At 45.9% G+C, this 22012-nt stretch overlaps 1 protein-coding gene across 3 annotated transcripts in view; it reads right to left on the bottom strand.

Annotated features, from left to right (window-relative positions):
• The window catches only part of mid1 (midline 1), a 45355-nt gene extending 24244 nt beyond the window's left edge, over window positions 1-21111 (bottom strand). The window contains exon 1 of one of the 3 annotated variants that reach the window (XM_061842011.1): window positions 20835-21111. The gene's annotated coding sequence lies outside the window, so the exon portion shown is untranslated. Of the gene's footprint in view, window positions 1-3902; window positions 4035-9167; window positions 9321-20834 lie in introns of those variants that run through there. The other 2 variants (XM_061842014.1, XM_061842013.1) reach the window with 2 other exon arrangements.
• Window positions 21112-22012: the final 901 nt, after the last annotated feature.

The following is a 22012-nucleotide window of genomic DNA, read 5'->3' as shown; positions in this document are numbered from 1 at the left end:
TGAAAACACCACGTGTGCACCAGACCATGAGGAACTTTTTTTTTTTTTTTTTTTTTTTAACAATGAAACTTCCAACTCGCTGCAATTTGGACAAGGCAGAGCGTTTCCCGATGTGGAAAATAATCAAAGTGCACCACTATGTGGCACATTTAATAACTGCAACTATTGTATGCCCCAATTAGACTTGAGTTGATTTAATAATAGTAATCCATCCGTCCATTTGCTTAGCCGCTTATCCTCACAAGAGTTGCGGGGAGTGCTGGAGCCTATCCCGGCTGTCCACGGGCAGGAGGCGGAGTTCACCCTGAACTGGTTGCCAGCCAATCGCAGGGCACATAAAAACAGACAACAGTCACACTCACAATCACACCTTGGGGCAATTTAGGGTGTCCAATTAATGTTGTATGTTTTTGGGATGTGGAAGGAAACTGGAGTGCCCGGAGGAAACCCACGCAGGCACTGGGGAGGACATGCAAACTCCACACAGGCGGGGCTGGGATTGAACCAGGGTCCTCAGAACTGTAAGGCCAGTTGATCAGCTGCCAACTTATTTATGCACTTGTATTTTTTTTTTTAATTCTGTCGTCCATCTCAAGACATTGAAGGGGGGAGCAAAAACTAAAAAAGAATGCACACAAACACATAGCTCATCATCAGTAATAACACATTTACAAAGGCTTAATAAAGTGTATCTGTGTGGGCCAGCAGACCCACTGTGCCGCCCTGAATAGCAGTAATTGTAATAATAATGATTATTACTATTATTCAAATCATTTATTTTATTTTTATTGTCATTATTATAAACTTCAGTTACAAGTAAAATAAAAATACTTGAATTACAAATATTGTGCCATAAAATAAATGTATCCATAAATTGTTGAATTCATAGAAAATAAAGAATAAATTACATGTGCATAAATAATAAGTAATGTTCCAATAATAATAGAGCACTATCAAATAAAATACAATGGCTGCCATGGTGGTCTTGTGGTTAGCATGTCCGTTTCAGTTTATCTGAGGGAAGATATTTTTTTTTTCCAGATCGACATTCCAGGTTCACCACATCTATTAGAGGAGTGCAAATATGACCATTATTTTTATGATTTGGATGAAACTCTGACTAGAACTTCTGCCTCACGGACGGAAGATTCAGATTTAAACTCCAATATTTGCAAACGCTTGCACGTTCTCGATGTGCTTTCGTAAGTTTTCTCCTGCTTCCTCTCATTGTTTGACTGATCGAAGACTTTTAACTTGTCCAAAGATGCGAACGTGAGCGTTTGCCTACAAGTGACCTCAGATTGGCCGAGGACCAGAGGGCGGAAACCGCCTCAGACGATCGAGAGCGGCAGTTATTAAACATCCAAATTCATCGCTCTGATCTCATCCGCGAGCACTGAGCGCACATTTGCGCAGCATCTGTGGCTTGTTAATACGCGGGTAAAACAATGCAGGTTAAAACCACATCGCGGTCTTCGACTCATCGCGTTGACTCATTAGCGACTCGGCATTTATGCTCGTAAAAATATGCTCCGATCATTTTCACGTGTATTGTAGTTTAGTAAATGTTGGAAACAGCGAGAGTTGTCAATTCAAAGGGAGATTACGCTGCACAAATGAAAAGACTGGATTAGTTATTCAAAGCCGTGAGCCGCGTTTTGATCACAAACGTGCAATTGTTGGGAACACGGCTTTCAAAATAAGCCCGGATAAATGAGCCATATGCTGCTCGACGGTGCCTAAAGACAAATGCATTAGTATCCGAACCACATTGCGGTCTGCTGTGGCCTGTTTCCATCTATTTTCTACAGCGCTAGGTCACATTAGGGTGGCGCATTTCCCACATTTGGGAGAAAGGCGGCGTCCTCCCTGGACTCGTGCCCAGCCCATTTCAGAACACCGACAAACGAGCAAACGCGTAAATGCTCGCACCCGTGGACAATTTTCAATGAACCGAGGACGTCTTTTCGGAATCCAAGAGAAAGCCTGGAGGAATCTCATGCAAGAGCAGGGAGAATATGCAAACGACACCCGGGTGGGGGGGGGGGGGACCCTGAGCTGAGAATCAAAGCCAGAACACCAGAAGTGCGAGGCAGACGTGTTAACCACGGTCACACAGCGCTACCCGTTGTCTAATGGTTGTTTTTACGTGACGTCACTCGTCGGGCTGCCTCGAACGGCGGCCATTTTTTTATCCCTGAGCTCCCGTTACTCATACATAGGCAAGGTGGACGAACTGCATTTATTGAAGACGCGACCGACAGCACACCAAGCCCAGACTGACTATTAGGCTACCTGGCATGCACACATCGTGGGACTCAGGACCGTGTCACAAAGGCGCAGTATTGTGCCCTTGCTCTTTTACTCAATGTGACAGAAATCACGAAGGAGGATCACTTACCTGTATGCTAACACAGAAAACGAAAGGCGGTGGAATGTTATTTTATTTTTTAATATCGAGTCAAACTCCATTTATTCAATTTTTTTTCCAAAAAGTAAAACATGTATATTAGTTCACCGCAAACGAAGCAAAATGTTTCCTATTTGTTTAAAATTTGATGAGAATGGCAGAAAGACAGAAGAATGGACAAATCCAGTATTTCACAAAATTCTCGAATCTTAATGTTGGCCTTCTGGAAAGAGTATCGATTAAGCTTGTTGGCTTAGCTCGGCGACACATCAGCACAATGGAGGTTGAAGCCGGCTATCGTGATAGCGGCGGTGTCGGGCAATCGTCCACAAAGCCAAGTCTGTGTGAAGCACAGAGCCGCAGAACATCCAAACTCTTTCGTCGGAAGCATTACACGATGTCCCCGCTTACGCAGCCGGACCTGCGTACCTGATCGCGAGGCTTTGAAGACCTAGCGACAAGCAACTCTCGAAAAAGCTTCAGCGAATTGGCGAGAGTTGTCGGAAATAAAAGACAAGAAGGCTCTCTGATGGTTCGCAAGTCCTCTCTTGTGTACTTGAGTCCCGAGACGCCCGTGAAACACAAAAACACAAGAGTCTCCGAGAGCATTCCGGAGACTCCCACGCTGGGTACGCGTTCGGTAGTGAGGTTAAATGGCGGCGCGCAGTGGCGTGTGGCGAACTCAGCAAAAAATGTGACGTCAGTGAAAACAACCCATTGAATCTAAACAGCACAAAAATCACAATCCTGCATTTCAGTCTGACCTAACCCTAATTATAACCCCTTAAAGAACCACCCCCCACCCCCCTTGGTGAGTTTCCCTGGCAACGCCTGTCCCAGAGGGCCATCAAAGGCAACAACACACTCTTGTGGGGAAGATGTCAAACATTCCATCCTTGCACACACGCGCGAGATAAGCAACCAATTAGCAGGACAAAGCACGACGCGTCCAACTCGCGTTCACGTCAAGCTCGTAAATCATCGCCAATAAATGAAGACATTCCTCCGTGTGGCGCGGCGTCAATCAAAAGCGTCTTTATCAGCGAGCGGCATTCAGCGGGTCAGCAGGTAACGCGCGAAAGGCCGCTTTTGCGGCCTCCCGGGAGTAAAAAGGCGATAAAGCGACTTTTACGGCGGTCACCAACGGAAGGGGAAGCCTTCACGCGTATTTACGAGCGGCGTTCCCTACGGGGAGCGACGACACGCACTCTTTTTTTTTTTTTTTTTTTTTAAACGAGCGGGTTGCTCCGCAAATAGACGCTTTGACCGGGCGGAAAATGTTCCACCTCGCTTTGATGCTCCAGAATTTCCCCGTCGGGCTTCCCGCTTAATCACACTCTGGGAAGCGTTTGGATCAAAACCACCGAGGGATCAGTCACCACCACCTGGCCCTCACGAGCTGATGATGAGGATGACTCGGTGTTTTATTTATTTTTTTTTTTTTTGTAATTATTAAATTGAAATCACGCATGGATGCATGCAAATGACTTACCCGAGTCATGATGGCATCCATCAATAAGCAAGGGAAGAGCAGCTGGAAAAAGGGTCTCGCGCTCGCAGCCCAGATGAGTGAGTGAACTTTTGTCCACTCCTCTTCCCGTGACAAGCGAGAGGATCGAAAGTTTCCAGCCAGCCTCTCAGTCCTCCCAACGCGGGCCTGAGAATCGCAGCGCGGGCCAATGGTAGAGAGGAGGGGGGGAGGAGTGGGGGGGAGCGTGGAAAGGGGCCATAACTCTCCGGGAAGCATGTTTATGTCATATTCATGTCAACCCAATCGACATCAGCGTGGAGTGCATTGGGAAGGAGGTGGGGGGGTGGGGGGGGGACATTTGTCTAGACGTGTACAGTGACACTGATGATGGACTTTAAACGGCGAGGAATTTATCGCCCCTTGATCGCCGCGCTTGGAAATTACAGGGTGCTCGAGTCAACGGCTGCGCGCCGAGCCTGATCAGCACACGCGACTATTTGATCATTTTCAGTAATCGAGCTTGACGCGCCGCCACGTCTCGTGGAATTCATCGCCTTAACTGCTCCAGCTGTTTTTACGGTCACGTTTTATTGTCGCCGTAAGATTAATCCTGCTCTATTTTTGCCGTTGCTGAGCGCGTGTTAATATTTATGACTTTATTATAGCATTACAGACTATACTATATTTGCCATTAGATGCTTTGTAGCACTTTAAGATGTGGTTAAATCTAGTTAGGTATGAAGTGAGGACAATTCAGACAATTGAAAATATCCCCCAAAAATATTAAAATATGAAGAAATTTGAAGCTTTTAAAACTAGAGCATTGATAGATAGATAGATAGATAGATAGATAGATAGATAGATAGATAGATAGATAGATAGATAGATAGATAGATAGATAGATAGATAGATAGATAGATAGATAGATAGATAGATAGATAGATTCCGAATGGCGATCTTAAGCTCCGCCCCCTTAGCCATGTCCCACAAGCTTCCAAAATGGCGACTGAACACAACAGGTTTGAAGTCGATTGTCTAACGCGTATTACGGATAATATTGCAGAATGTTTTTTACCAAATGCGCCAGACTTGTCCGATAGAGTTCTACAGAGTGGTCTCAACTATTTCACGCTAGGATATGTACACGGAATTAAGATTTTGGATGGAGCAGGACGCAATGTCAGTGATACGGTGAAATGTTGGTGATCGATGCAAAAAAAAAAGTTTGACGCCTCACAAACTTCATGTTGAAATCCAACAGGATAAAATAGTGGAATCGTACTGCGGATGTAAAGCAGGGTGAGTACTTTTTACTTGCAAAGACCATGAGTAATATCATAGTAGTCTTTAGAAGTGAGTTAGGTTCAATTTTCTACTACAAGTGCATTTAAACAATGGTGATTAATAACTGTGTGTATTCATTTGACTTGGCTCGTAATTGAACCTTTATGCAAGCCTGAATCCATTGTAGACACTTTGTCAACTGAGTTTTAGGCTTTGGAAAATGAATAAACCGGGCCCCTTGTAACCTCAGAATTGCATGTTCCCCAAGCGCATCTGAAGACCATTTCCTTTGTTACATTAACTTTTCCAAGCGCACACTACTGACAACCAGCATTGCTTGTGGGACAATACGGCGAGAGGGGCGTGTCAAGCCAGGGGTTAAGACAATGCGGCTATCTGATTGGCTATTAACGAGTGATTGACAGGTCGTAAAGGTCCATTGAGCACACATGTTTATGGGTGCTAGATAGTATCAAAAAGTAAAAAAGTAGTAGTAGCTGTATAATAAAATAAAGCAGTATAAAGGCATGCGTGTCGAATAATTTATTTATTCCCATAAAGCGTCGGATTCTCAAAAAATAAAAACTACATCAATACTAATCCACTCCTAACAAGCGTTCCTGTTCTTATTTGGGTCAGGGGTCAGCCAGAGCTGACTTTGGGGCGAGGGTGCAGGGTCAATTGCAAGGCACGGAGAGACAAAAGAACCATTCACTCTAAACGTTCACACGTCTGAACAATTGAGACTTCAGTGAAACGAACGTGAGGCCCGAGCCGAGATCCGAACCCGGGACCTCTCAACCGGGTGGCGGGACATGGTAACCGCTCGTACGCACCCTCGGATGCGAGCCGTGTAGGGATGACATCACCGCGATCTGATTGGAGCATTCCAAAGAAGGCTAACAGTACTTTTCTGTCAGTGCGTCGTCATAACAGAAAAGGTCAAATATTTGGAAAGTGAGAAGCATTTGTTTGGACTGGAAGGAGCCGCATATTTGCTTCTTTGTGGAATATTACAAGTTTCGAAATGTGGTGGAAATATGAGTACAATGAACGCTACGCTTGGGCCCTCACGTTCCTCCTTCGTGGCAAATCCATGACTAATGGCCAAACTTTGACATCATGTTCTGCCCACATTAGACACGGTATGCAAAAAAACCCAAAAAAAACTAAACTTGGCATTTTAGCATCCCCCATCTGTCTTGGATAGCCACTTACGACCGGGGCTCATTTGGGCCGATTCCCCAGTAGGAGTTTGTCAAAGTTGAGGCCTGAATTTTGCCCAAGTGGCAAGCGGCTTCAAACTAAAATGACCGACTTCCTGTCCAATTCTGGGCACGGATCCAAGAGGCATTTTTCCTGCATCCTGTTATGATGGACGCGTCCAACTAATTTCGTGTTGCCTAGTGAAACAGGTGTCAGGGGCTTGCATTTGTTTTTACAACTGTTTACAGTACGTTACTAATGAGTTTTGGGACTTGTGTTCGAGACCCCCAAAATACGCAACTTTTTAAAGTTTTCAGACACACTGAGGTCCCCGTAAAACAATTATTCCATCAGAAAAGTAACTCGAGAAATCATTTCCATCTGCGACAACAACAATGACAACAGTCAAGAAAAAAGTATTTGAACACCCTGCTATATTGCAAGTTCCCTCGCTGAGAAATCATGGAGGGGTCTGAAATTTTCATCGTAGGTGCATGTCCACTGTGAGAGAGATTATCTAAAAAGAAAAATCCAGAAATCACAATGTATGATTTTTTTTTTAAAAACGATTTATTTGTGTGATACAGCTGCAAATAAGGTTTGAACATCTGAGAAAACCAATGTTAATATTTGGTACAGTAGCCTTTTTTTTTTGCAATTACAGAGGTCAAACGTTTCCCATAGTTGTTCACCAGGTTTGCACTCATTGCAGGAGGGATTTTGGCCCACTCCTCCACACAGATCTTCTCTAGATCAGACAGGTTTCTGGGCTGTCCCTGAGAAACACGGAGTTTCGGCTCCCTCCAAAGATTTTCTATTGGGTTTAGGTCTGGAGACTGGCTAGCCTCGGTTCCCTCTCCTTAATACAGTGAAGTCGTGCCGTCCCATGTGCAGAAAAACACCCCCAAAGCATGATGCAACCACCCCCATGCTTCACAGTAGGGATGGTGTTCTTGGGATAGAGTTCATCATTCATCTTCCTCCAAACACAGTTAGTGGAATTATGACCAAAACGTTCCATTTTGGTCTCAACTGACCAGAAAACTTTCTCCCATGACTCCCCTGTATCTTCCTAATTGTCATTGGTAAACTTAAGACGGGCCTTGACACGTGATGGTTTAAGCAGGGGAACCTTCCGTGCCATGCATGATCTCAAACCATGACATCTTAGTGTATTACCAACCGTCACCTTGGAAACGGTGGACCCAGCTCCTTTCAGGTCATTGACCAACTCCTGTCGTGTAGTCCTGGGCTGATTCCTCACCTTTCTAAGGATCACTGAGACCCCATGAAGTGATATCTTCCATGGGGCTCCACTCAGATTGAGATTGACCGTCGTCATGTTTAGCTTCTTCCATTTTCTAATGCTTGCTCAGTGGACCTTTTTTCACCAAGCTGTCCAGCCGTGTGGAGTTGTACAATTTTGTCTCTGCTGTCTTTGGACAGCTCTTTGGTCTTGCCCATGTTACAAGTTTAGAATCTTACTGATTGTATGGGGTGGAGAGGTGTCTTTATGCCGCTAACGACCTCACAGAGCACAGAGGTGCATCTGATTCAGGATAATACATGGAGTGGAGGTGGACTTTTAAAGGCGAACTAACGGGTCTTTGAGGGTCAGAATTCCAGCTGATAGACAGGTGTTCAAATACTGATTGGCAGCTGTATCACACAAATTGTGATTTCTGGATTTTTCCTTTTAGATGATCTCCCTCACAGTGGACATGCACCTACGATGAAAATTTCAGACCCCTCCATGACTTCCAAGTGGGAGAACTTGCAGTATAGCAGGGTGTTCAAATACTTATTTCCTTCACTCTAGGTCTGACTTGCGTTCCCTCCGAATCCTAGCGCAGTCTGTTCTACAAAAGACACTGCACGCCATCGATGTTGATTAACTCATTATCGATTAGAAGCGTCAACTCTGTGATTTATCAGTGGGCCGGGGTGAGCCCCCCCCCCTCTTGGTCAATCGTCGACTGGCCTGAGCGCAATGTGACCTTGTACGGGGCGATCCGTATCCATTACCGATGGACGGAATAGCCGTAACAGCTGTTTTATGCTGCTGTTGTGCTTTCATAAGCGTTGACAGGCCCACGAGGGAGCGGGCCGAATCGGGAAAATCCAGTGATAGTTGACACCCAATGTAATTGCAATGAAAACAGAAAAGTGTACGTTGATGCCAAACATGAGATTCGAAGAGGCCTCCGCCATAGAGCTCGCTCAAGCTCGAGCATATCACGAGCGACAGAGCACTCGAGGATAGAATAGATCTCTGGCCGCCACTGTAATCAGTGCACGCAACAATCCATTACAGCAGACACACTGTCTGAAAGTTGCCTCCAATCATTGGCAGCCGTTCACCGCGACTTCTTGGCGGCGTGGAAAAACAAGTACCCAAATCAAACGAGACTGGCACCGAGATGGTTTTTGGAGAGGTTTCTCGACTCTGGCTTGGAGCCCGTGCACAACTCCCTCTCTCTCCCTCTCTCTGTAACTTTTGGAGTTAGGACGGAACAACTCAGAACGACCTTGTCGTGTCAGCCGACAGCATCCGTGCACCGCGAGTGACGTGTAATAAAAACCCCGCCGTAGCCTGCGGGGGGGAGGGGGGGGTGGTCGAGCGAAGTATGAAAACATACGCGAGCGCACTCAAAACAAGTGCGATTTTTTTTGTGTGTGGAATGCCGTGGCAGTTTGTCAGTTTTGCACCGAAAACCTCTGGCACCGTGACGACGGCGGCGGGGTGCGAAAAGGTGAACGCGGATTCTTCACAGGAAAAGCTAGACGCTCCCTTACCTCTCTGTTAGTCGGCGGTGTAGGACGGCCACGGATGAGCGCGGAAAAGTGCGATTCCTCCTCACGAGACACCAGCTTGCCTTTCAAAGCTTCCTCTTCGTGCAAACTGCTTCCTCAGTCTCAGCTTTATCTCCCCCCCCCAAAAAAAAAGCCTCCTCACGCTGCCTCTAATCCTCTCTCAAGGAAGCCAGGGCCGCTCCAAATGCTTCAACCAGACTTCTCAGGCTTTTTTTTTTTTTTTGGGCTATTATTTTGTTGGCTGGGATCATTAACTTTGTCCCATGAGAATGCGTTAAAAGAGCCTCCTTCCCGTGGGAGGCTGTCAATCACACGGGAGGATGAGGGGCAGGGATTGCCCCGACGTGATAGATGGGATGGGTGGGCATGGGGTCCGGGATGTCGGGAGGGGGGGGGGGCAACACACAGCTGAGCCTCCTGTGTCAACATTTATAATAGACTTGTACAAATTAAACAGGGACTAGTGAGTAAAAATGTCAAATGCGGCTTTCTGTATAATTTCTCTTCTTTTAGTGGTTTTTAGTGTAGTCTGGACACTCAGCGGGGGGGGGGGGGGGGAGCGAGAGCGGAGCGCATAAACCTCCCGTTGCCATGGCGTCGCCGCGAGAGCCACGACGCATCTCGGGAGCCGCAGCCAAACGCCACTCTGATCTTTTCACTGGCCGACCTTCACGCTCCGTCGAGGCGGCCCGTTTGTTTCTCGGCGCAGCCTCCCGCTGTCTGTCACTGGCAGGCTCTTTGCGGCGTACCAAGCCCATTTGAACTCGCTGAAACGCGTTTGTAAAGACACTTTTAGGAGGGGGAGCACAATACCTGAAGAGGGGGGGGGGTCATTTGGCTCCCAGTGACCACTGTGAAACTCCCCCGCTGTGGAAACAATGAATGAATTAAGGGAGGGCCTCCGGTGATGTGACTCCTTAAACATCTCGGCGCGTTTGTGGATTGTTAAGCAGCGGGAGTAACAAAAACATCCGAACATCGCAGTTGGGCACAAATGGTACAGCCCACCTCCGAATCAAGAAGATGGCCCTGGAATGAAAAATGCTTTTCTTACCAAGTTACAGTATTAATAACTAGTAATAATATGTTGGAGTGTAAGAAAACAATCCATACTTACTGTTTTCCCATTGGATTGTGTTAAATTATTGACCTAAAAGTGTTTTTCATACAAATAATTACTGTAATTATGGATTTAGCATAGGTTAGGGTTGGATGGACTATGGTGCATTCCGAGCCGTAGAAATGGAAAGCAGTCCTAAAAAGTGACATGGTATGCATGGGTAATTTTCAAATGGAACACCCCTCCCCCCCAAAAAAAAAAAAAATGAATACATACCAAATTGTTAAGTGGAAAAAGTGCTGCAGATTTTCTTTTCTAAGTGGTTGATGTGCCACTAATATGCCAATATAAAAACAAGCCCTCACACGTTAGCCACTTCTCATTCACGTCACCCCCACCCATAATTTACGTCCAGGAAATTGACTTGAAAGTGTCACCGCTGCCACCCCCGCAGCTATAAACATCCATAAATTGCCCGTGAAGATATGACGGGCAGAATCTCATTCGGAGATTCATCTTGGCGCAATAAAGTGCAATAAGACCGCTGACATTTACATTTGGACCACGGTGGCCTTCGAGGCCAGAGGTGAACGCGGGGAGGTCAAAAATGCCTCGTCGCGTCCGGGGTCAACCCAAAGTCACGTCTCGCTTTGGACTAAAAAAAAAAAAAAAATGTCTGCTTCAGATTTCAAGAAAGGAAAAGAGATTGCCTACATTGTGCGGTTTTGGGAGCTGTCCCCACCTCACCCTGCGGAAACCCGACGTGGTCCAACGCCAGGTTTCTGGCTGGAGAACTTTTATTCTTGTGCATTCCTGCGCCCACGCAGCAATTACATGTCCAAACCAAAACAAATATGATATACTCTGCGCAACCAAACATTTGACATCGACTCTGTCACGTTAAATCAAATCTTGACACAGAAGAAATTGTTTTTTTTTTTTCTTTCTTCCCCTTACTCGAGTCACCGTGAGCGAGCTCAGGCCTCATACTTTCACTCCTAATCAAGTCCAGAGGTTGCAAAGCTGACAAAAACAATTCCGTCTTTTATTCATAAGAGCCGCGATCACGGCGCTCGACACGCTCGTTATCATAATCCCTATAAAGACGGCGAAAGAGGAATATATAAAAAAGAAAAACACTCCCCAATCAATAAGTAACGCGGCTGTCAAAGTGTTGGAAAAACAAATGAATATTCATCGAGCTTAAATAAGGCCATTCGCAGCCTGGGGCAAAACGCGACGGTTGCCAGTTGGCACACGGAGACTGGAAAGAAGCCAGAAAATTCACCTAGAAAGCAGCTGATAAGGAGGAGAAGAAGAAAAATATGCTTTTCAAAAGCAAGTTCAAAGCTACGTGAACTTTGATCCGTGGGGGTTAAATAGAAATGAATATATCGCAAGGCATCAGACGGGCTTCTGATAGCTACACGATAAATCATGAAAAATAATATCACGGGAACAGGATTGTGTTTAAAGGGGAAATCCACTGGTTTGCATTAACAATGTATCCAATAGGTCATGTGATATGTACTCTATTTTGACAATGTGATGTTAAATCCTCTCTCATTTCATAGTGTTTTGAGGAGATTTTTATTGATAATTACGAATTTTCAGGGGCGCTGCCATTTTCGAGAATCACATGACCTACGTGCGCGGATGTGACGTGTTACGTGCCGTTCCAAACGCTCGATTACATGGGACACTATTATGCCCAGTGCTGATTTCTCAGATTTATCTTCATCTGATGAAGAAAAAGCAATATCGGTTCATCGGGAAGACGGAGGAATACTTCCATACACACCGGTGAGCAGCTCTCCGCCGCTCGGTTGATCGGGAAGGCGGAGGAATACTTCCATACACAGCCGTGAACTGGTCTCCACCGCTTGGTGGATCGAGAAGACGGAGGAATACTTCCATACACAGCCGTGAGCGGCTCGTCCGCTCAGTTGATCGGGAAGACGGATTTGAAGCTGTGGCTGTAAATAATGCGAGGTAGCCGTGAGCTCGCTCCCCTGCCGTCGCTGTAAATAACGTTGAATATTCTGATGGTTCTTCAGGCCGAATGACGCAGAGTCTGATGAGCTCGCTTCCCGCTGAGCCAGGAGCTCGCTCGGCCCTATGTATGGAAGTATTCCTCCGTCTTCCTGATCAACTGATACCGCTATTTCTTCATCAGATGACGATAAATCCGAGAAATCAGCGGTGGGCCTAATGGCGTCCCGTGTAATCGAACGTTTGGAACGGCACGTAACATGTCACATCCGCCCACGTAGGTCATGTGACTAGCGAAAATGGCAGCGCCCCTGAAAATCCGTAATTGGCAATAAAAAGCTCCTCAAAACACTTTAAAATGAGAGAGGATCTACCCTCACATTGTCAAGATAAGAATACATATTACATGACCTATTGGATATATTGGTAATGCAAACCAGTGGATTTCCCCTTTAGGTACGCTGAATATTTTTGTTTTTATTCAATTCTTGGATCAATCAATGGGATAATCAGTGGCATACTTGATTGGAAAAATGTCGGCTAGCCAGAGTCGTGGACGCGTCTTTAATGGCGTTCAGCATTCCCGTAAACTCTGACGTGGTCGCTCCACAATGTTGTGCGCGCTGATGTTTCTGTTCGGAAGATCTATGAAAGTTTTTTATTCGTCCCACTTTGCCTCAGTTTGTCACCGTGAATCTGCATAAACGTGAATTATATTTTGTTAGGAACTCCACTGTAAGATCCCACTAGCAGTTTGTAACATTATTCCCAAGAACGCAAATACAGAACTCCGGCCATCCTCGTTAAAACAACATCCCTTGACTTTTGCTACCGTCCCTGCATAAACATTTCACCTCACACCACGCGGGCCTCACAATCACCATCACAAGAGTCGCGTTCAATTGTGCCGAATCGCAGCCGCACATAAAAGCCGTCATTGTCCTTGAGCCAAAAAGCAAGCCCGACTTACTGTAATGGGTGTGATCCGCAGAGGAAGTGATGTGCGGGCTCAGCTTCAGCAACGACTCCACCAGCGCACGGATGACAGACTAAACAAACCACGCATGCATGCGTGCACCCCCCCCTGCCCCCCCAGACGCCCCACCCTGAACCTGCCCCGGGGCCACAGCCGGAGGCTCGCACAAGCGGAAAATGTGGCATTGGGAGCGTCACTTCCGCGGGGCTAGTTTCGCGGATTTTAAACCCCTAACCCCCCCACCGCCACGACGCCCCCGTGCCCTCTTCGCAGAGGGAAGACAAAGAGGTAGCAAAGGGATGGCGGGAGGGGGGGGGTGGGCGGATGGTGGATAAACCTCACAAACAGATGGGATCGGTCTCCAGGGCTTGGGATGTCGCATGTGTGCATCATATGGGGGAACGGCACCATCATCAGAGTATGAGGGGGAGAGGGGTAGCGGGGGGGGGGGGTGCATAATCTCGCACATGCTCAAAAGCCTAATTGACTTTTAGCTATCAAGGATGTCTTTTTAAACCAAAACGCTTCACGAGGGCCGCCCTCCTCGTCTCGATATGAAGTAATGAGGCGGCCCTTCTTCCTCTCCTCCTCCTCCCGTTTGAATTCCCTTCTCGCCCCCCCCCCCCCCCCAGAGGAAAGGTGGGGCTCGGCGTCAACGGGACGCAATCAAAGCAAACAATCCCAAATAAACGAGGGTGATCAAAGCCGAGCCAATTCACACACGGCGTAATTGACTTTGCGCCGGCGGCAGCGCGGCAGACGCTTTGATGGCATTAAAAGTGCGCTTAGCCGGAGAGAGAGAGAGAGAGAGAGAGAGAGGAAGACGCGACAGCGAGTTTTACTGACGTGTGCCGGGTCTTACAGTCGAACCTCGAAAGTCAAAGGCCCCGAATTTCACACTCTATGGAGTGCGGCCAGAATGTTCCGGAAAAAATATGTGCAATATGATAAATATGTAAACCGCCGGGTGGGCAAACGTTTCTTTTGAAGGGCCTCGAAACAGGGGGACTCTTTATCTTTTTATGTCAGAATGGTGTTTCTTTTCATTCATCCTTTCATTTGAAATTGTATCATCCATCCATCCATTTTCTGAGCCGCTTATCCTCAAGGGAGGCCTGGAGCCTATAACAGCTGTCATCGGGCAGGAGGCGGGGTACACCGTGAGCTGGTTGCCAGCCAATCACAGGGCACATGGAGACAGACAACCAATCACACTCACAATCACACCTAGAGGCAATTTAGAGTCTTCAATTAATGCATGTTTTTTGAGGATGTTGGAAGAAACCGCAGTCCCCGGAGAAAAACCCACGCAAGCACGGGGAGAACAAGCAAACTCCACACGGGCAGGGCCCGGATTTGAACCCCGGTCCTCAGAACAGAGGCCAACACTCTAACTTGCTGCTCCAGCACCCAAATTAGATTATTTAGACTTAGATTCCAATTAAATAATTATTAAAAAAATGGGGTTAGATAATTATATTTTTCAATAATTTTATTTGAGTAATTCATTTAGTGTTACAAGTATAAAATAAAGGATTAAGAATATGTCGGTGACCATTTTTGCATTGTCTGCCTACTTTTACTGCCACACCGTTGGTGATCAAACATTAAAACTATTGCAACATTGATGCTCGTGTCATTATCCCATCTGTGGTATTTTAGTGTTATGATAGTGGGCTTTAAGGTAAATTTATGTGGTTATATTAAATACAAAACATGTAATCCTTCTTCTTTTGCACTAAATTTAACAGCAAACTTGGCAGCTTGATGCCTCTTTTTCATCCATCCATCCATTTTCTTAGCTGCTTATCCTCACAAGAGTCGTGGGGAGTGCTGGGGCCTATCCCAGATGTCAACAGCCAGGAGGCGGGGCACACTCTGAACTGCTTCCCAGCCAATCGCAGTAAACATGGAGACAAAGAGCCGCACTCACAATCACACCTAGGGGAAATTTAGAGTATCTGATTAATGTTGGATGTTTTTGGGATGCGGGAGGAAACCGGAGTGCCCGGGGAAAACCCACGCAGGCACGGGGAGAAGATGCAAACTCCACACAGGCGGGTCCGGGATTGAACCTTCGACTTCAGAACTGTGAGGCCACACCTCTTTTTTTCATCTCTGCCAAATTATTGCTTGTTGTGAAGTGAGTCGAGTTCAGTGCCACCATCCAGCAATCATATTTCAAATATTTACCTGCCATTCTGAGCAAAAAAAAATTAAAGGATGAGCAGTTTTACTTTTAGTCGACATTATCCTCTTTAAGCTTGTATGAAAGTTATAGGAATGCCAAAACATTGAAGCCAGAAAGCCAAATTATGAGAAATTGTTTTTAAATTAGTACAAGAGAGAAGTCATCTAGCCGCACGGCTACCCATCAAATCTTCCACATTTGCCCGAAGCAGCCCCCCCCCCCCCCATTAGGACTCATGAGTAATTCCATCCTCCCCAAAAAATGGCAGAAACAACCTCCTAAATCTGCTCTAAAATTAAATGGGTCGCGCCTGTCCGTGCATCACAAAATTAAGTGGTTTTCGCGTCGTTCCACTCAGTACATTAGTTTTTATGAACTACTGCTGGCACAAAGAAAACCCATGTATAAAAGTTAGAAAGTTGCCCGGGGAGTGTTCATAAATCCATTTATGTGTGGAATTTGCCTTTGAAAAAAAAAAAAAAAAAAAGTGGGGGGGGGGTGGATAGTGCAGCAGATGTATTTAGTTTTACTGTCAACCTTCAAGGTCAGATTGAGTAGCAGAGCGCAAAGAGAAACAAACAAAGCCAAAGAATTCATTTGTTTGCACGGACAAAGAAAAGCAGTTGTACGCCTAATTAGGGTGAAAGCCACTTGGGTGTATGATTACACCGCTTGACGACACAGCGTCGGGAACCACAGCGAGGAAAGGAAAAAAAAAAAGAAGACGTGTTCTTTTTAAAAGGCGCCTGCCGCATTCTTTGGTGCTTGGAGAACTTTCTAATTGGTTCCAGCAGCTTCTCAGGGGTGTTTAAAAGAGAAGAAGAGTGATGCCTTTATCGGAACTCTTTCCGCAAGAGCCATGAACTCATCGTACGACTTGGTAGGGAAGGCGAAAAAGTGAGATAAATGCAACGGCAGTTACTTGTGATTACAGTAAGTTACAGTACAGTTGAGATTGTTGTGGGGCTCTCGTTAAAATGGAAGGACATTTCAATTCTCACACTTCCAAAAATAAATACAAAGATTTCGGTGGCCTTTTACACTTTTTCGAAAGTTTGTATATCAATTACAGTTCTGTTTTTATTTACATAATGTTAAACCTAATAATGTTATATTTTTTTGAAAAATAATTATTGGCAATTCTTTTGTATTACAGACATTTAAATTCTTTTTTTTAGAATTTTTCTATATATATTTTTTACTTTATTTTTTTATATATTTAATAATACTGTTGTTTTTACACTTTTCTAAGTTCCTAAAATTTCATTTATTTTGATGTATACAGTGATGTAAAAATATAGGGGATATTAAAATTCAGTCTTGCCAGATGCCAGATTTGCTGGTTATTAAAAAAATGAAGCCAAGATTATCGGAACTGTTGAGGTTAGGCGGTATAGAAAAAATGACATTTAACAGTTTTTAAAAATGTTTCATACATTCATTCATACAAGTATTTATTTTATCCATCCATTTTTGGAGCGGCTTATCCTCATGAGGGTCACAGTGCTCACGCCAATCCCAGCTGTTATCGGGCAGGTTACGCCCTGGACTAGTTCCCAGCCAATGGCAAAATTTCATTATATCATTGTCATCCATCCATCCATCCATCCATCCATCCATCCATCCAACATCTACCGCTTTTCCTGGTTGGGTCGCGGGGGAAGTAGCTTCAGCAGGGATACCCAGACTTCCCTTTCCCCAGCCACTTCTTCCAGCTTTTCCGGAGGGATCCCGAGCCGTTCCCAAGCCACCCGAAAGACAGTCTCTCCAGCGTGTCCTGGGTCATCTTCGGGGTCTCTTTCCGATGGGACATGCCCGGAACAACTCTTCAGGGAGGCGTCCGGATCAGATACCCCAGCCACCTAATCTGATGCCTCTCAATGCGGAGGAGTAGCGGCTCGACACTGAGCCCTTCCCGGATGACCAAGCTTCTCACTCTATCTCTCAGGGCGAGCGGAGGAAACTCATTTCGGCCGCTTGTATCCGGGATCTTGTTCTTTCGGTCACGACCCACAGCTCATGCCCACAGGTGAGTGTAGGAACGGAGATCGACTGGTAAATTGAGAGCTTCGCCTTTGGACTTAGCTCCCTCTTTACCACAACGGACCGATACAAAGTCCAGGTCACTGCAGACGCTGCACCGATGCGTCTCTATTCTTCCCTCACTCGTGAACTAGACCCCCAAGATACTTGAACTCCTCCACTTGGGGAAGGATCTCATCTCCGACCCGGAGAAGGCAACGCCACCCTTTTCCGAGTGAGGACCACAGTCTCGGATTTGGAGGTGCCGCTTCACACTCGGCAGCGAATCGCTCCAGTGAGAGCTGGAGATCACGGCTTGATGAAGCCAACAGAACCACATCATCTGCAAAGACCAAACCGGACACCCTCTACGCCTCGGCTGCGCCTAGAAATTCTGTCCATAAAAGTTATGAACAACATCGGTGACTAAGGGCAGCCTTGACGGAGTCCAACTCTCACCGGAAACGAGTCCGACTCATTGTAATACATTGTATAAAAATGGACAACGCCATTGTTGATGTAGATCAGATGTTTCCACATCGAGGCAGCAACATCAGGGAGTTTGGAGAAAGCCTCACGTGGGAGCTCAAAAGGAGTCCTTGACTGTCAACGGCAGTCGACCTAATCTATGTTGTGTTGTGGATTATCCCCGCGTGTGTAAACATAAACAAAGAACCGTCTCCCTGGCGACAAACCATCCCAATCAAAGGCGGTTCGGGACGCCTCGGCCCGGGGCCTGTGAGGAATCATCCGGCATTTCGAAAGGATTACGCACGGGCGCTTCGGCGATGAAAGAATGTTCTCGAGGAGGACAGCTGGCGATTCGGCGGACGCGCACGGGGCGGCCCGGCCCGTTTCCGTCCGCGCTTTTTGGCGTCGACAAGGAGGGCGAGCGAGCGTCCGCTCCCGGAGAGCCGACAGCTGCTGATGGAGACGGGTTTTTTTGTCCATCGTTAAATTAAAATTGACATGCTTGTGCAAATATTTGTGGACACAAATGGGCTGTCTTCACTCCGCGGCACCGACAATGAGGTACTGCCGGGGGCTCTTTTCTATGTATAATTTACACGAATGTCAGCTACTCACGCATGATGATCCACGATTATATGATAACAACAACGTGTCGTATGAAATCTGAGTTTTCATCATGAATACATTTGCACTTTTCTAAATTTGAACAAAAAAATATTCAGTGTGGATATGCACACCACAATCATCACACTTTCAATGTACAGTATTTTCCGCAGTATAAGGCGCACCTCCAATGAATGGCATATTTAAAACATTTTCCATATATAAGGCGCACCTCCAATGAATGGCATATTTTAAAACTTTTTCCATATATAAGGCGCACCACATTATAAGGCGCATCTCTAATGAATGGCACATTTTAAAACGTTTCCGTATATTAGGCGCACCACATTATAAGGCGCACCTCGAATGAATGCCATATTTTAAAACTTTTTCCATATATATGGCGCACCTCCAATGAATGGCATATGTTAAAACTTTTTCCGTATATAAGGCGCACCACATTATAAGGCGCACCTCGAATGAATGGCATATTTTAAAACTTTTTCCATATATAAGGCGCACCTCCAATGAATGGCATATTTTAAAACTTTTTCCATATATAAGGCGCACCACATTATAAGGCACACCTCTAATGAATGGCATATTTTAAAACGTTTTCCATATATAAGGCGCACCACATTATAAGGCGCACCTCTAATGAATTGCATATTTTAAAACCTTTTCTGTATATAAGGCGCACCTCCAATGAATGGCATATTTTAAAACTTTCCCCATATATAAGGCGCACCGCATTATAAGGCGCATAGAATAGACGCTACAGTAGAGGCTGGGGTTATGTTATGCATCCATGAGATGGCGCTGCACGAAAGGCTCCATATTGATCCATATATAAGGCTCACTGTCGGCTTTTGAGAAAATTAAAGGCTAACGGGACAAGCTGAAAGGAAAAGAATAAGAGGTGCGTCTTATAGTTCGGAAAATACAGTACTCGTAGGTCTGCACTCCACTGTGTGGGTGTACCCAATGGAGTAAGTAGTGAGTGCATATATTTTATAAATATTATTCCAGAGCTACAAACGGTTTCGCCAAGATTTGAGATGTAAAAAAAAAAAAAAAAAGAGGGGGGGGGGGAATGAAGTATGGGAGATCGAGTCAGAGCAACTCCAAAAGCAGATGGTGGAAGAAAAAAAAAAGTGGCACGCACGATAGTTCAGTTACCTTGCATAATACGGGATTTCTTACATTAATTATACACTCTAAATTGCCCCTAGGTGTGATTGTGAGTGCGACTTGATGTGCCCTGCGATTGGCTTGCAACCAGTTCCTGCCCGTTGTCAGCTGGGATAGGCTCCAGCACTCCCCGTGACCCTTGTGAGCATAAGCGGCTAAGAAAATGGATGGATGGATGAGTTTCTTACCAAATTATGCTAACTGCATGCGCCCAAAGCAAAGCTTTGCCCGATTTCCAGGGGTCCACCAAAATTGCGTTTCTCATTGTTTTGTGCAAGGTAATCCTCGAGCAGGGGGAGGCGGACGTGGGTGTGTGGGGGGGTCGATGACATTGTTGAGAAAAATGTTTAAAATTTCCATGGGGATTTTTCTGTATTAATGGTTGCGTGTTTCTGTGTGCCCTGCGATTGGCCGGCCAAGCAGTTCAGGGTGCACCCCGGCCTTCCGCCCTGAGATAGCCGGGTTGGGCTCCGGCACTCCCGCGAGCCTCGTGTGGATAAGCGGCTCAGACAATAGATGGATTTTTTTTCCCGTGTGTAACTTTTATGGTATCTTCCGCAACTCATTTCAGGCAAGTCAAACATGTCGTAATCTGTTTCAAATGCAGTTGAAGTTGAATTCCAATTCTATTTTACATAGATAGGAAAAACGTCTGGACTACTTTACAGTAACAGTAACAACTCGTGTTACTGTAAAGCAGAAGTCAGCAAAGGTACAAAAAAGACTGAGCTTGTTTTTTTTTCTCTTTTCTTCCTCTCTGCACATCCTCCTTCCTTCACTTTCAAATCAATTCCTCCCCTCCTCATACAACCTTCACGATTAATACTTTGCGGCGCATTTTTTTTTTTTTTTTTTCCCCAAGCCGGAGCCGAGGCAGAACCGCGCATCCGACGCATTTTTGTGCATCCAAAGTGTTTATACGGAGGCTGTCGTCATTTCCATAAATTAGCATCCGAGTATTAAAAGAGTTGAAGAGCGGCTGCAGCTGTATTCGGGTTTATGCGCGAGGATTTATGCCCTCGCAGTCACCTCAGCCTCACTAGCTTGGTTAGTCTGTAAAGTGGAGATAAAAGACCTGCTCTTAATTTGTATAAACTTGCCGCCGGTGGGTATTTCGCTCTCTCCCTCGCTATCAGATCTTACCTGCCTCCCCATGGTAGCGGCGCTAAGTGTTCCTCCCTGGCGGATAGCGAGCTGAGAGAGTGCGGGCGTGAGGCGGCGGCGGCTGCTGCGATTCCCGGAAGTAAACAAGGCGGGAGGTGGAAGGTGTTTCTGCTTTCCCTGTTGCGCACTCCCATTATCGTAGGTGGGGGGTGTGGGGGGGGGGTGTGCGCACATACGCTTGGCTGTCATCTCCGCTGCAGGTTTACACAGGAGAGCGAAGAACCTCCGAGGGAGGGGGAAATTGCTTTAAGTCTCGGGCGGGAGAGAACAGCAGGCCCATCGCAACCTAAACATGACCGAGCACATCGGCCGGAAATGTCGGAGCATCGGCGAGAGACCTGTGAGAGACACACAGATACGCGTTATTAAGGCTTTGTAAATGTGTTATTACCGATGATGAGGTATGTGTTTGTGAGCATTCTTTTTTTGGGGGGGGGCAAGGCAGCGGGTGTGGCAGGAACTCTTGCTCCCCCCTTCAATGTCTTGAGATGGACTACAGAACTTTACAAAAAAAATATAAGTGTATAAATAAGGTGGCAGCTGGTAAAGCGTTGGCCTAACAGTTCTGAGGACCCGGGTTTGATCCCGGCCCGACGTGTGTGGAGTTTGGATGTTCTCCCCGTGCCTGTGTGGGTTTTCTTTGGGCACTCCGGTTTCCTCCCACACCCCCAAAAAACATGCAACATTAATTGGACACTCTAAATTGCCCCGAGGTGTGATTGTGAGTGCAGCTGTTAGTCTCTATGTGCCCTGTGGTTGCCTGGCAACCAGTTCCGGGTGTACCCCGCCTCCTGCCTATTGACAGCTGGGATAGGTTCCAGCACTCGCCGCGACCCTTCTGACGATAAGCAGCTAAGAAAATGTATGGATGGATGGATGGATGTTAAATGTAATTATTTTCTATGCTGCTTAACCTCAACAGTTGCTGGTTGCAAGTTCCAATAATGGTGGAAAAACTTTTTGTTTGATCTTGGCTTCATTTTTTAATAACAAAAATGTGGTATTTCAACAAGAGTTTGTAGACTTTGACTTTTTTCTACTGTATATCTACTTTTTTCCATTATATTTTTTAGTTTATTTATATAAAAAGTTGTTACACGCAACTATTAAATTGTCGTTTAAAATAAAATAACAAAAAATGTAAAAACTTAGAAAAG

The sequence above is a fragment of the Syngnathoides biaculeatus genome, chromosome 14, assembly GCF_019802595.1.
Source record: "Syngnathoides biaculeatus isolate LvHL_M chromosome 14, ASM1980259v1, whole genome shotgun sequence".
In the NCBI taxonomy this organism is placed as follows: domain Eukaryota; kingdom Metazoa; phylum Chordata; class Actinopteri; order Syngnathiformes; family Syngnathidae; genus Syngnathoides; species Syngnathoides biaculeatus.
Note: the sequence above shows the minus strand (reverse complement) of the source record. Positions and strands in the feature narration are given on the sequence as shown.